A 15,451-nucleotide genomic window follows, 5' to 3' on the forward strand; every position below is an offset into this window, starting at 1 on the left:
AGGCCCCCCTACCGCCCCAAAAGTCATATTGAAGTCCTGATGTGATGTTATTAGGAGGTGAGGACTTCGGGGAGTCATGAGTATAGAGAGCTTATAAATGGAAGTAGTGGTCCCATTTAAAAGGATGGATCCCTGGATCTCCGTGGAGCCAAGGAAGTGATAAGACCTGGGATATTTTTTAGGAAAATGGTTCTCACCAGAACTTGACCATGCTGGCACCTTAATCTTGGACTTCTCAGTCTCCAGACCATGTTAAACAACAGAAATTTAAGCCTCCTAGTCTGTGACATTTTGTTATATATAGCAGCATAGGTGGACGAGGCTGCTGGGATTCTGTTGTAACTCCCTCTGACATAATAGATCTGGGGAAGGGTCTAGTCTTACAAGAACCCAGTGCTTAGATTGGACACACTGAGATAATCCAGGATGATTGTATGTGTCCTGATGCTTTATCTTAATCACATTTACAAAGTCTCTTTTGCCAAGTAAGGTTAAACTATCACCTGATCAGGATGCTGACATCCTGGGGGTGGGGATGGGGGTGGGGGTGGATGGGTTCCTTTTCTTGTCCATTATTCAACTGCTGCATCTATCTCCTGGGTGAACAAGGTCAAGATTTTGCCAGTACTGAGTATTTTCCTACTTCTCTATGTTTTGTTTTATTTTTTTTCCCCTGGGGTATTAAAGGAAATCACATTCTTTGCCAGTAAATAGGTATGTATATTTCTCTAACTTAAGAACATAATCACAATAGCATTATCATAAAAAATTACTAATAATTAGCCACTTAACATTTACCACCCATGCTCACCTAAATGAGGCTTACACACTCCATTTAACTAATTTGTCATCTACTCTGCTTTATAACATCTCCTATTCCAATTTTTCAGACCCCACTTATTTATTTTTATGAGCTTTCATGAAAGAATTTTTTTTGTATTTATAGTGTTTTAACATAATGTTTTATAATATTATACAAAGTATTTTGACTGGAATATATTCAGGTTTATCTTTATTTCCACTAATAATGACCAAGAAAACTTTTAGTAATCAATGAGGTATTCTGTATGCACGCATTAAAATCAGAGAGAGTACTATATCTAAAAAACTGTCACTCAAAAAAAACCCTGTCACTTAAGAATTCATTGAGTCTTGCCTCAGATAAAGGTGTATCCTTATTTGCATGTTTGCAAATGCTCACCCTGAACAAGATTTCAAAATGTATATTACCCATTCCCTTTTTAATTACAAATTCCCAAATAGAGTCTTGTAAATTCCTACCAAATGTAGACTTGTCATCTTTCATAATTTACAGTGATCAGATGTTGGGAGGATTCCCCACTTCTGAATTCAGCTGAATACTTCCTGGTGTGATAGAACATGTTCATCTGGCCCCTATATTTCCTGAAGCCTGTACATTCTCCTCCCCTTTTCTTTTTTAAGTGACAGCACTTTAGAGGTAGTGGGTGTGCTTCCTGCTTGTGCACATTTAACATGTGGTTATCCGAGGTGTAGTTACGTTAAAATTGCTCACCAGGACATGTTCGAAAAGACTGTAGCATTCTGAGTTAATAACGATCACTATTGACTGCTTATTTAATATATTTACACTAAAACCAGGCACTTTGTCGGTTGCATTCTATTTCTCATATTACATCTTGGTACAGTGCTATACTCACAAATTTGCAAAAAATTACCAGAGTCAGTTGGTTTAAAAAGTCTATGTAAATCAGGGCTCGAAGCTTCAGTTTAACTTCCTAAAATATGTGCTAAGAATTGCTGCTCTTAACTGACAAGCTTTTGAGGATTGTTTGAAATAATGGATGAAGGCACTCTGTAAAGCAGAACATGACATCCTCCACTATTGTAACAAGAGTAGCACAAGTTTCTGTATGTTCATTACTGATTACCTGCTTTATTCATACTACATTACCAGAAGGCACGTCGCCAGGCCCTGGACTTCTTCAGGATGTAAAGGACGCAGCTCGGAGCTGGGTACCGGAAGGTTCAGCGGCGCAGACAGCGCGGCTCTAGGGCAAGGACTAGCAGCCGCCCAGCGCCAGCAGCTTCCTGCGGGCGCGCTCAGCCTGGACGCGCGTTTGTTTGCAGTGGAGACGGGCTACTGAGCGGCTCCTTGGAGGTCCGCGGGCGAGGCCACGCTAGCGGGTGCGGGCTCCGGGGGGCCTTGCGCCACGCCCCGGCGCGGTTCCCGGCTCCGGGTGCGAGCAGTGGAGTTCAGCATCAGTCAGCTCCTTCCGGCTCAAGCGGCGCGGTGCGGTGCGGGCGGGCAGCTGCGGCTCGCGCTCACCGCGGGCACAGCTCACGGAAGGGGCGCAGGGCCCGTGGGCAGAGCGCGCGGCGACGCCCAGCCCACGGTTAGCTGCACCGGCTGGCGACCCTCCCTAGGGACCCTTCCCGGCCCCAGCCACCTCTGCGGGTCCTCGCCGCGCGCCTCGGGTTGCTGCTTCCTCGATGCCCGGTTCTCCGTCCGCCGCCAGGTTGCATCGACTTCCCACGATTCTAGAAGACAATTTAAGGGTAGCACAAAGGACCGAGTTGTGGACAAAGATGCAGCCAAGAGTACGTTCTGCCTCTGTCGGGAGCTATTGTTTGGAGTTAGCCGCGGAAGCCCCCGGTGGGCCGGTTTTCCGGTGTCCCTGTACCAGCACCGGCACCATCGCGAGCCACGGCTCCAGAACGCGGTTCCAGAAAGCCCGGCCGCGCGGGGCGGGACCGGGCGGAGCGGGCGCCTCCCCGGCGACTTTAGGTTTCCCGGTTCGCTGAGGCTTCCGGGAGGGTTTCCGGGGCGACCTGGGCTCTTGGGACCCACACTGCGGAAGCTGCGGAATACTCGGAACTTCGGGCGACACTGCAGAGAGCACCCTCCCGGGACAGGTGAAATAACTGGGGCCCAGCTCTCCTCAAGCCCCCACAAGGTCGCTTTGCTTTCGGATCTGCCTCGCGTTTAGGGCTAAGCGCCTCATGGCAGCAGATTTTACGAACATTCTTGTGACCGTGTTGTAAGATTTATGTATTGAGGTTAATTGCTTTTCTTTTTTTTTTTTTTTGGCTGCAAATTGAAACCTTACCCTTTTAGGATTGCAAGTAAACCTTTTGAAAAAACAGTTCTGGAAATTACATACTTGCTGGAATATCTCTGCTACTTGAGGCCCACATAGTAAGTCTTTGGGGCCTCTGGCTTCCTAGTTCACTGATGTAGACTGGGAAAAAAATCCAGTATTTAAAAATATCTCAAGATGGAAAATTTAACATGCAAATAGCCCTCAAAGACATACTGTAGGTAACAAACAAGCAAAAGCAAAAACAAAACAAAACCACAGGTCAGTGCTTTGGGCAGAAGGGCATTTAGATATTTGGTGACAGCTTTAGAGTTAAACACCAGTGAGTGGATAAAATTATTTGCTCCCTATTCTGGTTGTAGCTACTATTTTTATGAGTTGGACAATTTAGAATGTTGCATATATTTTATATATGTATATTTTTATACTATAATTTAAAAAACCTACTTTAAGTAACAATGTAATTTTTCTTCAGCTCTGTATTTCTCAACTTTTTTTTTAATCTCCAATTTTTGTCAGCCTTGTTATGCCACCGGGGTGGAAGCACTTGCTGTGCTCTTTAATAATAATTAGAATTATTGGATTGAAATTGAATGAAAAATTACAGCAACACAGTACACCTTTTTTTGTTTTATTTCAGGTTTGCTTATGATTTGGAGGAGCACAAGCTTACTTAGAACCTTCTTAGAATCGATTCTATAGGTCGCATTAAAAGGTGAGAAGATGACTCAGTGATATTCCCTTAAATTCAGGCTCCCAAGACTTCAGCTTATCAGGACGTCCATTTTATAGGACATTGCTACTTTATAGGGGAGAAGGTGACTTTCACTTTTAAAAATTTAATTTTTTGTTTAGAAAAGTTTCCTCTATCACTTTTTCTTATGTCCCTTTGTCCTTTTCTCCTCTCTCTCTCTCATAACCTCAGACACTTAGTATTTACAATATTTGTTTACAATGCTCACTAATTTTTTAAAGTGTTTGTTTAGACTGACTCAAGTTGTTTACTATGTAAATGCTGAATATTTGTCTTTTGTGTAGTGTGCTTTACTACACAATTCCCTTCAGCTCCCCCAATTTCACTGTGAATGTCTGCATTTCATCTTCTCCTAATGACTGAATAGTACTCCATTGTGTTGGCTTATATAAATTGAGGCAAGCAAAAACTAATGAATCTGGGAAAACTGCCTAATCTGTTACCTTTTCAGTGAAATTTTATACACTTTCAAGGAGGGCAGTTGTGGGATTAATGTATCCTTTGATGATATCTATGAGTTGAGGAAACCAAGGTGTGTTGTTAAAATTTAACCAGTTCACTTAAAGCCTTGTGTGCTGGGGACTGGGAGCTTTATTTGCTAGGAGACAACTTTTTTTGTTGCTGCTGCCTCAGCTTCTTCCAAAGACCAGTTCAGCTGTTAGTTTTGGTTTGTGCCCCTTAGTTGAGGGTGGGGAGAAGGCTACCCTTCTGCTTAATGATTTTACTTTGCTATTCAGATGTACCACATCTTGATCCCGTTGTCTCCTGATGGATATTTAGGCTAGGCTGCTTTCATGTCTTTTCTACTACTGCTATAGTTTTATGGGTTCATGGTTTCATGTTCTTTGGATAGATGTCCAGGATTGGGATTGCTGCTGGGTCATACTGCATTTCCATTTTTAGTTTTTTTTTTTTTTTTTTTTTTTTTAAGATTTATTTATTTGTACATACAGAACCGGGGTACAGGCTAGAGGCTCAGGGGCGGTGAGAGGCTTCACCAGAGACAGAGTGGGGAGCAGAACAGGCAGATCTACGAAGCACACTGCTGAGGGGAGCAGCGGGTGGGTCAGGAGAGGTCTGCCACACCATATGGTCACCTCCGGGGCAGGCGGGAATCGAACTCATGCGGAAGTGGCTTTAGCTTCTCAGTGCAGTGCTTTAACCCGCTGCGCCACCAGGGAGGGCCCCATTTTTAGTTTTTAAAGATAAATATTAATCACTTTCCATCATGGCTACAGCAGTTTACATTCGGCTAACAGTGTATTAGGGCTCCTCTTCAGTCTTGTTGGGGGCCTCTTAGTATGAGCCATCTTCCTGCGCGTGAGGTGGTGTCTCACTGCATCTCAAAATGTGGTAGGGAACATTTTTTCATGTCTATTGGCTGTCTGAAGATCATTCTTGTTGAATTGTCAGTTCATATCTGCTGCCCAGTCATTAATTGGGTTGTTTGTTTTTCTGGGTGGAATTGTTTAAGTTTTTATATAACTTGGATATTGACTCCTTATTGGTTATCGTGTTAGGATTGTTTTCTCCCACTTGGTAGTTTAGAACATTGTTAGCTCATAGAGTCCAGTGTGTGCATATTCGTGTGGTTTTTCTTTATTATGGCCAAATATGAATAACACAAAATTTACCTTTTTAGTTATTTTTAAGTATACAGTTCAGTGCCAGTCAGTACATTCACATTGTTCTGCAATCATCACCCCTCTCTATTTCCATAACTTTTTCATCTTCCCAAAAGAAACTATCTCCAGTGAATAATGCTTTTTCATTCCTCCTCCTCTAGTCCCTGAAACTACCAGTATTTGCTCTGCTCTGACTGTTCTATTTCACTTACCATAGTGTCCTCAAAGTTCATCCATGCTTAACACATATCTAAATTTCATTTCTTTAAAAATTAAAATTATAAATCTTATTTTATTTATTTAAATTAAAAATCAGAAAAAAAATTGGCAAAATACATACAACATAAAATTTACATGTTACCATTTTAACAGTTTTTAATTTTTTTAATTTTTTAATTTTAAGATTTATTTATTTATGCATACAGAACTGGGGTACAGGCCAGAGGTGCAGGGGCGGTGAGAGGCTTCACCAGAGACAGAGTGGGGAACAGAACAGGCAGGTCGACAAAGCACACTGCTGAGGGGAGCAGCTGGCAGGTCAGGAGAGGTCTGCCACGCCATGTGGTCTCCTCGGGGCAGGTGGGAATCGAACTCATGCGGAAGTGGCTTTAGCTTCTCAGTGCTGTGCTTTAACCCGCTGCACCACCAGGGAGGGCCTTAACAGTTTTCTAAAGAGCAGATTTAAGTTCACAACAAAATTGAGCAGAAAGCATACAGAGTGAACTCCCAGGCTCCACCAAGCATAGTTTCCTTCGTCATCAGGATGATACCTATTACAATTGATGAGCCAGTATTTACTCATTCAAAATGTTTTGTTTACTTCAGGCTCCTCTCATATACATTCTATGGTTTTGGACAAATGTACAATGACAGTGATAAGTGTCTACTGTTAGGTTATCACAGAGAATATATTCAGTGTCCTGAAAATCCTGTGTTCCATCTGTTTTTCCCTCATACAATATGCAGCTGTTGAGGTGTATAGGAAAATTTCCCATCCTATCTTGAGATTAGTAAGAGAAAGGACCAAATTTAATAACACATGAATGAAGAAATCTACATGGTAGCTGATTCCTGAAAAACAAGGGGGTGGCCTGAGGCTATTTATCCTGAGTCTAGGGGCCTGTGGCATCAATGAGGTGGGGCAAGGGAGACTTCACATGACAGACAAAAAGGGGGTAACTGCATCTTCACTCTGAGAGTAATGATGAGAGTCTGAGCGAGGACATCTTCAATAAAAGTTACATCTCGACGATACCCCCCAAACTACAGACTTGTAGATCATAAAAGGGAGAGAAGTAATTGCTTCTTTGATTAGAAAAGGGCAAAGAACAAAAAGGCCATAAGGCCTTCACTGCTCTTAAAATAATTTGCATTCTTTTAACAGTAGAAATAGGTTCCCAATGCTCACGAGGTCTGGATAGACCTTATGTTCGGATCTAGGTGACACTTACAGAAAAAGGCCTACTCTGGGCACATTGAGAAAAGTCTCTCTAAGCATGTTGGGAAAACCAACCCCACATGGCTGTTTGAAAGTGGCTTCTCTCACTTAGTAATAGGTATGCATGTCAGATTCCTCTTTCCTTGGCTTGACAGCTTTTTTCCTTTTAGCTCTGAATGGTTTTCCATTGTCTGGTGTACCACAAACATTCTCCTACGGAAGAACACCTTGCTTGCTTCCAAGTTTTAGTAATCACAAGTAAAGATACTATAAATACCTTCATGCAGGTTTTTGTGTGGACAGTTTTTAACTCTTTTGGATAAATACAGAGGCATATGTTGCTGGATCAAAGGGTAAGAACATTTCTAGTCTTGTAAGAAACCAGAGAATTCTTCCAAAGGAAAGGTATCATTGTGCTTCCCCACCAACAATGAATGAGAGTTTAATGTTGCTCCACATCCTTGCCAGCATTTGGTGTTGTCAGTATTATGGATTTTGGCCATTTGGACGGGTGTGTGGTGGTATTTTCTTCTTTAATTTGTATCTCCCTAAAAGCATATGAGGTGGGACATCTTTTCATATGCTTACTGTACTCATTTTTAAATGTACCACTTAGTAATAGGAAAAATATTAAGATTGTTGTCCAAAACACCTGTAGAGCTTTTCTATCTTGCAAAGTAAAATTGTATACCCATCAAACAACTCACTGTCCGGCCCCCTGGCAGCCACCGTTCACTTCCTGTCTCTATGAATTTGACTGCTCTAGGCCCCTTAGAGGAGGGATCACACAAAAGTTGTCATTTTGTGAGTTTGATTTCTCAGCATAATGTCTCAAGGTTCATCAGTGTAGAGAATATGTCAGAATCTTGTTCAGGACTGAAAAATATTCCATTGTGTATATACATGCTTATATATTTACACACATACACATCACATTTTGCTTGTCCAGTCATCCATTACAGATATGCAGAGTGCTTCTACTTCTTGGCAGTTGTGATTGATGCTGTTGTGGACACAGAATGTGAGTGTCTGTTCAAGTCCCTCCTTTGAATTTATTTGAGTATATATCTAGACGTGAAATTGCTGAATCATAGGATAATTCTTTCCTGAATTTTTTTGATGAATCTGTTTTCTACATATGTGACGCCACTTTACCTTTCTATCAGTAGTTCTAATTTCTCCACATTCTCACCAACCTTTGTTATTTAATTTCTCTCTCTCTTTTTTTTATCTTTTCTTTTTTTTTTTTTTAGATTGGAATAACATATCTTTTCATTTTTTTAAAATAATTTTTGCTTTCTTTTCTCAGGTGTAGTCCCCATAGAATTCCCACCACCAGTTCACCCATTAACCATCACCATAGACCCTTGTGCTCTTCCCTCCCTTGTTTTGATTCCTTTTCTTCTCCCTCCCCTGCAGAATGTCTCTGATTTATAGTTGTCTGTTTATTTTTGTTATATTTTTAATTGCTATAATTTTTCCCCTGATGCCTTATTTGGTTCCCCTACATTCCCTTTAAAGTGAAACCATCCCATATTTTCCTTTTTCTTTCTGATTTAACTCACTGATCATAATCCCTTCTAGCTCTATTCATGTTGCTGCGAATGGCATGAGTTCATCTTTTTTGACTGCTGAACAGCATTCCATTGTATATATATTCCACATCTTCTTGATCCAGTCATCTATTTTTGGGCATTTGGGTTGTTTCCAAGTCTTACCTATTATAAATTGTGATCCCATGAGCATAGTGGGATGCAGCAAAATCAGTTATCAGAGGAAGTATATAGTAATACAGGCTCAGATCAAGAAACAAGAGAGAACACAAAGAAACAAGCTAGATTTCCATCTCAAAGAACTAGGAAAAGAACAACAAAACAAAACCAGTAGAAGAAAGGAAATAATAAAAACCAAAGCAGAAATATGTACTGTTTTTTTTTTTGAGGAATACAAGCTTTCTGTTTCATCCTTGTCCCCTTTTTTGCTTTGCTTTTTTAATGCTTTTGTTTTTGAGTGACTTGCCTGAACATGCACACAGGAAGAAACACAGCTAGGATACAGACTTCCCCGCGGCCTGCGCTATAGCAGCACCAAGGTTTGGGGGAAAGCCCAAGGCTCCTAAAAATTTCACCTTCCTTCCCTTTTAGAAGAAAGCTGTCTCCATAAAGAGGCTCAGGGATGAGTGTCATGACTACCTTGTAGCTAGAGAACTACCCACGCCTGTCCTTTGTAAGCACCTCATTCAGAGGTTGGTAGGAAAATGTGTTCTGTGCCTGACCCTTTGATCAAAGACCAACAGAAACAATTTTTAAATTTGTTTCCTCCACTGTAGACAGTTAAGTAATTAAAGATAGTGAATCAAAAGAGCAATAATATATAATTCTAAAATGTTAAAGCTCAGTATAAGTCATTAGCTTAGTAGTTTTTGAGCAGCTCCTGAGTACAGCCACCATGCTGGATGAAGAGGGGGTAGGGGCTGCTACGAAGTAAGGAAACTTCTCGTAGTAAGGAAACGACTCGTCTTAAAAAACTTCAGCCTCTCTTCTCCTCTTAAGAAACTTCAACCTCGTGCTATAAGAAATATATTTTACTTTTGGCTACATGATGAGAAACATAAAACTAAAACTAACTTGATACAAATGATTAACATCAAAATACATTTTATATCACATTTTAAGATACATTTTGTATGCAGAGAGACAGATACACATAACATGGAAACCAAAGTTGTGTGAAGTAAAGTTTGCATGCTTTGCTTTTGCTTTGCTGTACTGTGCTACCTGTACTACTGCTTGTATTTTCTTTTGTTTTATTTTTTTTAAAATTCTGGTCATAAACACCAAACTCATTTTATAGATGAGTTTTTGAACATTCTAGGATAGTAGACATAACTGAGAGATGTTTTATTTATTTATTTTTATTTATTTATTTTTTTTAAAGATTTATTATTTGTGCATACAGAACTGGGGTACAGGCCAGAGACTCAGGGGTGGTGAAAGACTTCACCAGAGACAGAGTGGGGAGCAGAACAGGCAGATCGACAAAGTACACTGCTCAGGGGAGCAGCAGGCGGGTCAGGTGGTCACCTCCGGGGCAGGTGGGAATCGAACTCATGCGGAAGTGGCTTCAGTTTCTTAGTGCAGTGCTTTAACCCGCTGCGCCACCAGGGAGGCCGCGATGTTTTATTTTTTAACATTATGTTTGTGACTTTAGGAAGAAGGTGTATGATGTCGTAGGTATCACCTTACCACAGATTCATAGTGCTAGTGCTTTCTGGGACCTTGCAGGGTCTTGCATATGGAATCCTGCTCCTTAATTGACGTTTGGGAGCTCTGGGAGGCAGGCTTCCACCTGTGAGCCTGGGCCTGCCTGGATGTTAGGGAGCCCTGGATAGTTTTGTTGTTGGGTGATCATTTGATGAGTTTAATAAAACCAGCCAATTGAATCTGAAAATCAGTAACTTTTTGTGACTTTGTTTTTAACTCCAACCTGCTCATGTGAATTGAAATTAATATGAACAGAATTGCTCAGCATTTAACACAGGAAGTCAACGTAAGAGTGTCTCAACCTCTCTTCCATATTTTATAGTTGTGTGATCCAGATAACTTTTTCTATGTATATTTGTGTCTGAATCTAGTGCCACATGTTGCTCTGGTAAAGGACAGACACCCTCCTACTGACCCTGCATTTTTTCCTCCTTTAGCCTAACAGCCTAAACTTGGAGGAGAGAGTAGCATTTACTTGTTCAGGCTACATGGCTGTGAGAATTTAAAATTGTTGGTTTAGTATTTAGTATGACTGGGATAAAATTTCAGATTTACTTTTTGTGAGGAATGTATATGTATGTGACTTTAGCATAGAAAGTGCAACTAGGTAGGTGAGCAGACAGGACCCACCCTTATTCTCTGCTCGCCTTCCTTCTCCCTCATCTAGTTATGGCTGTTTGAATTACACATCATCACATTATGTCTTATGGGATTTACCAGTTTGCAAATTATAATCTCTAGCCTAATCCTGAAATACCTGCATTGTAGAAGGATCTACAATATTATTATTATGCATTGTCATGAACATTAGTTCCATCAATCTCCATGATGTCAATGGAGGTATGTTCTGTAATCCCCATTATGAGTGTCAAAAAGTGGAAATGGCTTGACCAAAGTCACCGAGAAGGGGTGCAGTTAAATTCTTCCCAGTTCAACAGCTTGGCGCTTTCTGCTGGTGGGATTCATAAGCGGATGAAAAGAATAGGACGAGAAATCCTCATAAATCCTCATAGAGCTACAAGGATTTCTTATTTATTGTCAAGAAAGGCAGGGCTGGGTTTATGCAGTTCTGTGGGGGCGGAGTGGGTGGTGGGGATGGAGCTGCCTGCATTGTTCCCCGTTGCTGGGTTGGCAGTGTTTCCCTCAGCTGTCTTAGAAAAGGAGGGCACAGGTCTGGCTGGGGAATTGGTCTATGGCTTGGTGGAAGATGGGAAAGCAAGGACAAGGTCACTTCACACCCATCAGGAGTGACATGGCACTTACATGCTTCTCTTAAAAGTGTCTGAAGTGCTTGCCTTGCTGTGCCTGTTTTAGGAAGAGAATAGATGGCCCCTCCTTCTACTGTTTCCATTTCCAAAGGTAAAATGGGACATGCTTTGCCCAGAATGACAGTACTAGGAATACTGATTTGATGAGTAATATGAGTTCTGGATTGAGGGAAAAAATAATTTTCTAAGATGAGAGCAAAAGGAAGTATGTTAAAGGACTTAGTGTCAGAAGTTGTCAAATATGACTTCACTCTGATGAGCTCCATTTTTTTTTCTTTTTCAAATGATCATATTCTACCAGAAAGGTGATTCACATGATGTTTGGGTTTTCTCAAGAACCACCTAGCTTTTTGTTCTTCTCTTTCCTTTACTTCCTTCTTTCCCCTAGTTCCTCCCCCATTCTCCTTCCTTTCCTCTTTCCTTCATTCTAAGTCCTATGACAAATGGTTCTGTGTTGTATATTTTTAATTTCTTTGTGGAAAAAAGAACATAGAAGTGTGAGGGAAGGGCCAAGGCTCCTCAAACCTTTGATTTCTGTGCCATGAGGCCCTCCTACCCAAGCTGGCTAATCATCGCCTCAGCAGCAGTTACCTGGATGCTGAAGGCCATGCTGAGCTGGCTCAGGCCATCAGTTGTGCTTGGGAATCTGGTCAGGGAGAGCTCCTGTTTCTTGTGAGTGCAAAACCATAGCTTGTCTCTGTCATCTGACTAGAGGGTGAAGGAAGTGGGAGGACTACAGTCCCATGTTCTGTCAGCCCAGAGTCCCGCTGTGGGCTGTGCTTGTTAAGGCAGTGTTGCCGAGATGCCGGCCTTCTCAGCTCTCCTTACTGTGTTCCAAGATATTAGTTATCACTACGGAAACAAGCTTCTGTGAGATGAAAATCTGTGGGTGTAGAAAAGAGTGCTGATCTAATTGTCATCCTGGTTTTTATCTTGTAAAATCTGGAGCCTATAAAGACTGGCACATTAGAAGACTCTCAAACCTAACTTACAAGGCTAATATTCCTTTCCTCTCAACTGGCCTACTGTGGTCTGAGGAAATAGGTTTTAGAAAGTGTAGGGGTGAAACATTTTCCCCTTCTAATGTACTAGATTAGTGAGCCTAGTAATGGAATAGAACAAATTAACAGGGGAAATTCAGGTGTAATTTTGTATGTTCAAGAGCTGCATTGCTCTCCCCAGTAGTGTGATAGGTTAAAGCGCAGCAGGTTAAACGAAGGTTAAACGATAGGTTAAACGAAGCTGTGGCAGCCACTGCAGTGAGAGTTCAATCCCCGGCCAGTTTAGTGATTCACATGGTGCGGCAAAACTCTCCTAACTCACCTGCTCCTCTTAGCACTGTATTTCAGTAGGTTCACCTGTTCTGCTCCCCACTTGTGAATCCTCCCACCTTTTGCACCTCTGGCCTGTGTCTCAGTTCTTGTGTGCATTAATAAATAAATCTTAAAAAAAAAAAAAAAAGAGCTGCATGCAAGTATGAGAAGCCAGGAAGTGACTACCTTGTAGAAAAAGAAACAATGCATTTGTGAAGAATTGACACACTATGTTTGTAAAGAATTGACAAGAGAAAGGTTTTTTTTTGTGTGTGTAGAGCAGTAAGTGGGTGAAGAAGTAACAAGGTTTATTTATATTCTTCTTTGTCCCAAACTCCCTGCCCCTGGTGATAATTCTAACTTCTATCTTCTTTCACAAGGGACAATTATTTCCTGCTTTCTGGGAGGTAAGGAAGGGTCTCTTTGTATCTTAAAGCAAACAGAGGTGGTGAGGAAGTTCTAATTAAGGGTAAGGTGTAGTAGATGATCACCGATGGCCTGGAACTGGTTGACAAAGAGATTGCAGCTGTTCAGAGTAGGACTTTAGTGTGAGCAGTTGATCTCAGATCACATTCAAGGCTGTTTTGGCCTCTCTGTCTGAAAGGACGTACTTATAACCCAGCATTTGTGTTCCTTCTTCAGTCAAGTATTTAATCTATACTTATATTACCATTCATGTAAAGACAAAAGAAGAGTGAAGACAAGGCACAGGCCCCAAAACCTTCCATTTCACCCCATCCTGTCATTTCAGCTGCCACAAATGAAAGAGAGTAGTTAATAGCACAGCCTAGCAGCTGCCACTGTCCACTCCGAATAGCCACAAAGAGGCTTACAGTTTCTGGAGATACTTCCAATTCTGGGATTATAATTTAAGCTTTGATCATGGCAGAAAATGTGTTTGACCCTATTTATTTTTCTTTAGCTGAGTTTTTAAACTGTTTCCATAGCTTAATGGTTGATTATTGTAGAGTACCACTGTGAAATAAGCTAGGGACTTTTATTTGTTATGATTATGTTTTATTGAAATGATGTTGATTTATAATACCGTATATGGATCAGTGGTATAGCTGTGTTCACAAACAAAATCCTCTCCAGTCCCCTTCATGTTATTTCAAAGGTAGGATTTAGGATTTCATTTTTTTTTAATAGCCAAGCCAGCATGTGTATGCCACATCTTCTCAATCCACTTAACCTGTCCTTGGGCAGTTAGGCTGTTCCATAGCTTGGTTATTGTAGGTAGTGCTGCAGGGGACATAGGAATGTTTATGTCCCTTTGAATTATAATTTTTGTATTATTTGGGGAGATATCTTGGAGTAGAATTGCTGGATTATGTAGTAGATCAATTTTTTTTAACATTTATTTATTTATTCATACAGAACGGGGTACAGGCCAGAGATGCGGAGGGTGAGAGGATTCACCAGGACAGAGTGGGGAGCAGAACAGGCAGATCGACGAAGTACACTGCTGAGGGGAGCAGCGGGCGGGTCAGGAGAGGTCTGCCACGCCATGTGGATCTTCTCTGGGGCAGGTGGGAATTGAACTCATGTGTAAGTGGCTTTACCTGCTGCGCCACCAGGGAGGGCCAAGTAGATCAATTTTTAATATTTTGAGACACTTCCATACTGTTTTCCATACAGGCTGGACTACTCTACATTCCAACCAATAGTATACAAAGATTTCTTTCTATCCACATCTTCACAAACACTTATTCTAACCTTATTGATACAGGCTATTCTCACAGTTGTGAGGTAGTAACTCATTGTGGTTATGACTTACATTTCCTTGATGATAAGTGATAATCAACATTTTTTTTTCATGTGTTCTCTGGCGAAGTGTTTGTTTAGCTTTGGGCTCACTTTTGTTGATCGGGCAATTTGTTTTCTTTTTGTTGAGTCATATCTGAATTCTTTGTAGACCTTGAATATTAGGCTGTTGCCGGAAGTATGGTGTACAAATATCTTACATTTGTAGGCTATCTTTTTGTTTAATGATAGTTTCTTTCACAGTGCAGAAGCCTTTTAAATTGATGTAAACCCTTTGTTATTTATTCTTTTGTTTCCCTTGTTGCAATGGTGAGACCCCAAAGACACCCCTCAAATAAATATCATGAAACATTTGCCATTGTTTTCTTCTGTGTATTTTGTGATTTTTGACCTTACATCCAAGTCTTTAATCCATCTTTAATTAATATTTGTGTCTAGTGTAAGATAGTTGTCTAGTTTCATTCTTTTGCATGTACCTGTCTAATTTTTTCCAGCACCATTTTTGAATAGATTTTTCCTCCTTTATTATGTGTTATTGGCTCCCTGCCCCTATCAATGTGATTTTATTTCTGAACTTGCAATTCTGTTCCATTAATCAATTGGTCTATTTTGTTCCAGTGTCATACTGTTTTGATTACTATTGCTTTGTAGTATAATTAGAAGCTCAGCAACATAATGCCTTTATTCTTTTTTTTCTCAGGATTGCTTTGGCTATTTGGGGTGTTTTGTGACTCCATCCAAATTTCAGCAGTGTTTTTGCTCAATTTCCTTAAAAGGAGTTGTTGGAATTTGATAGGGATTTCATGAAATCTGTATATTGTGTTGGGTAAAGGGCATTTTAATAGTGTTAATAGTGTTAATTTTCCTTCTCTTTTGTTTCTGTTAACTTTTTTACAGATCTCATTGTGGAGGTCTTTCTCCTCCTTTGTTAAGTTTTTTTTTTTTT

At 40.7% G+C, this 15,451-nt stretch overlaps 1 protein-coding gene across 3 annotated transcripts in view; it reads left to right on the forward strand.

Annotated features, from left to right (window-relative positions):
• The first annotated feature begins 2,065 nt into the window (after positions 1 to 2,065).
• Positions 2,066 to 15,451, forward strand: part of MPPE1 (metallophosphoesterase 1) — a 29,373-nt gene continuing 15,987 nt past the window's right edge. Inside the window, exons 1-2 of one of the 3 annotated variants that reach the window (XM_012725831.1) lie at positions 2,066 to 2,580; positions 3,721 to 3,795. The gene's annotated coding sequence lies outside the window, so the exon portion shown is untranslated. Of the gene's footprint in view, positions 2,581 to 2,783; positions 2,896 to 2,917; positions 2,937 to 3,720; positions 3,796 to 15,451 lie in introns of those variants that run through there. The other 2 variants (XM_012725830.1, XM_012725832.1) reach the window with 2 other exon arrangements.

Source organism: Condylura cristata, unplaced genomic scaffold (genome assembly GCF_000260355.1).
Source record: "Condylura cristata isolate star-nosed mole 26May11 unplaced genomic scaffold, ConCri1.0 scaffold00016, whole genome shotgun sequence".
Taxonomy (NCBI): Eukaryota; Metazoa; Chordata; class Mammalia; order Eulipotyphla; family Talpidae; genus Condylura; species Condylura cristata.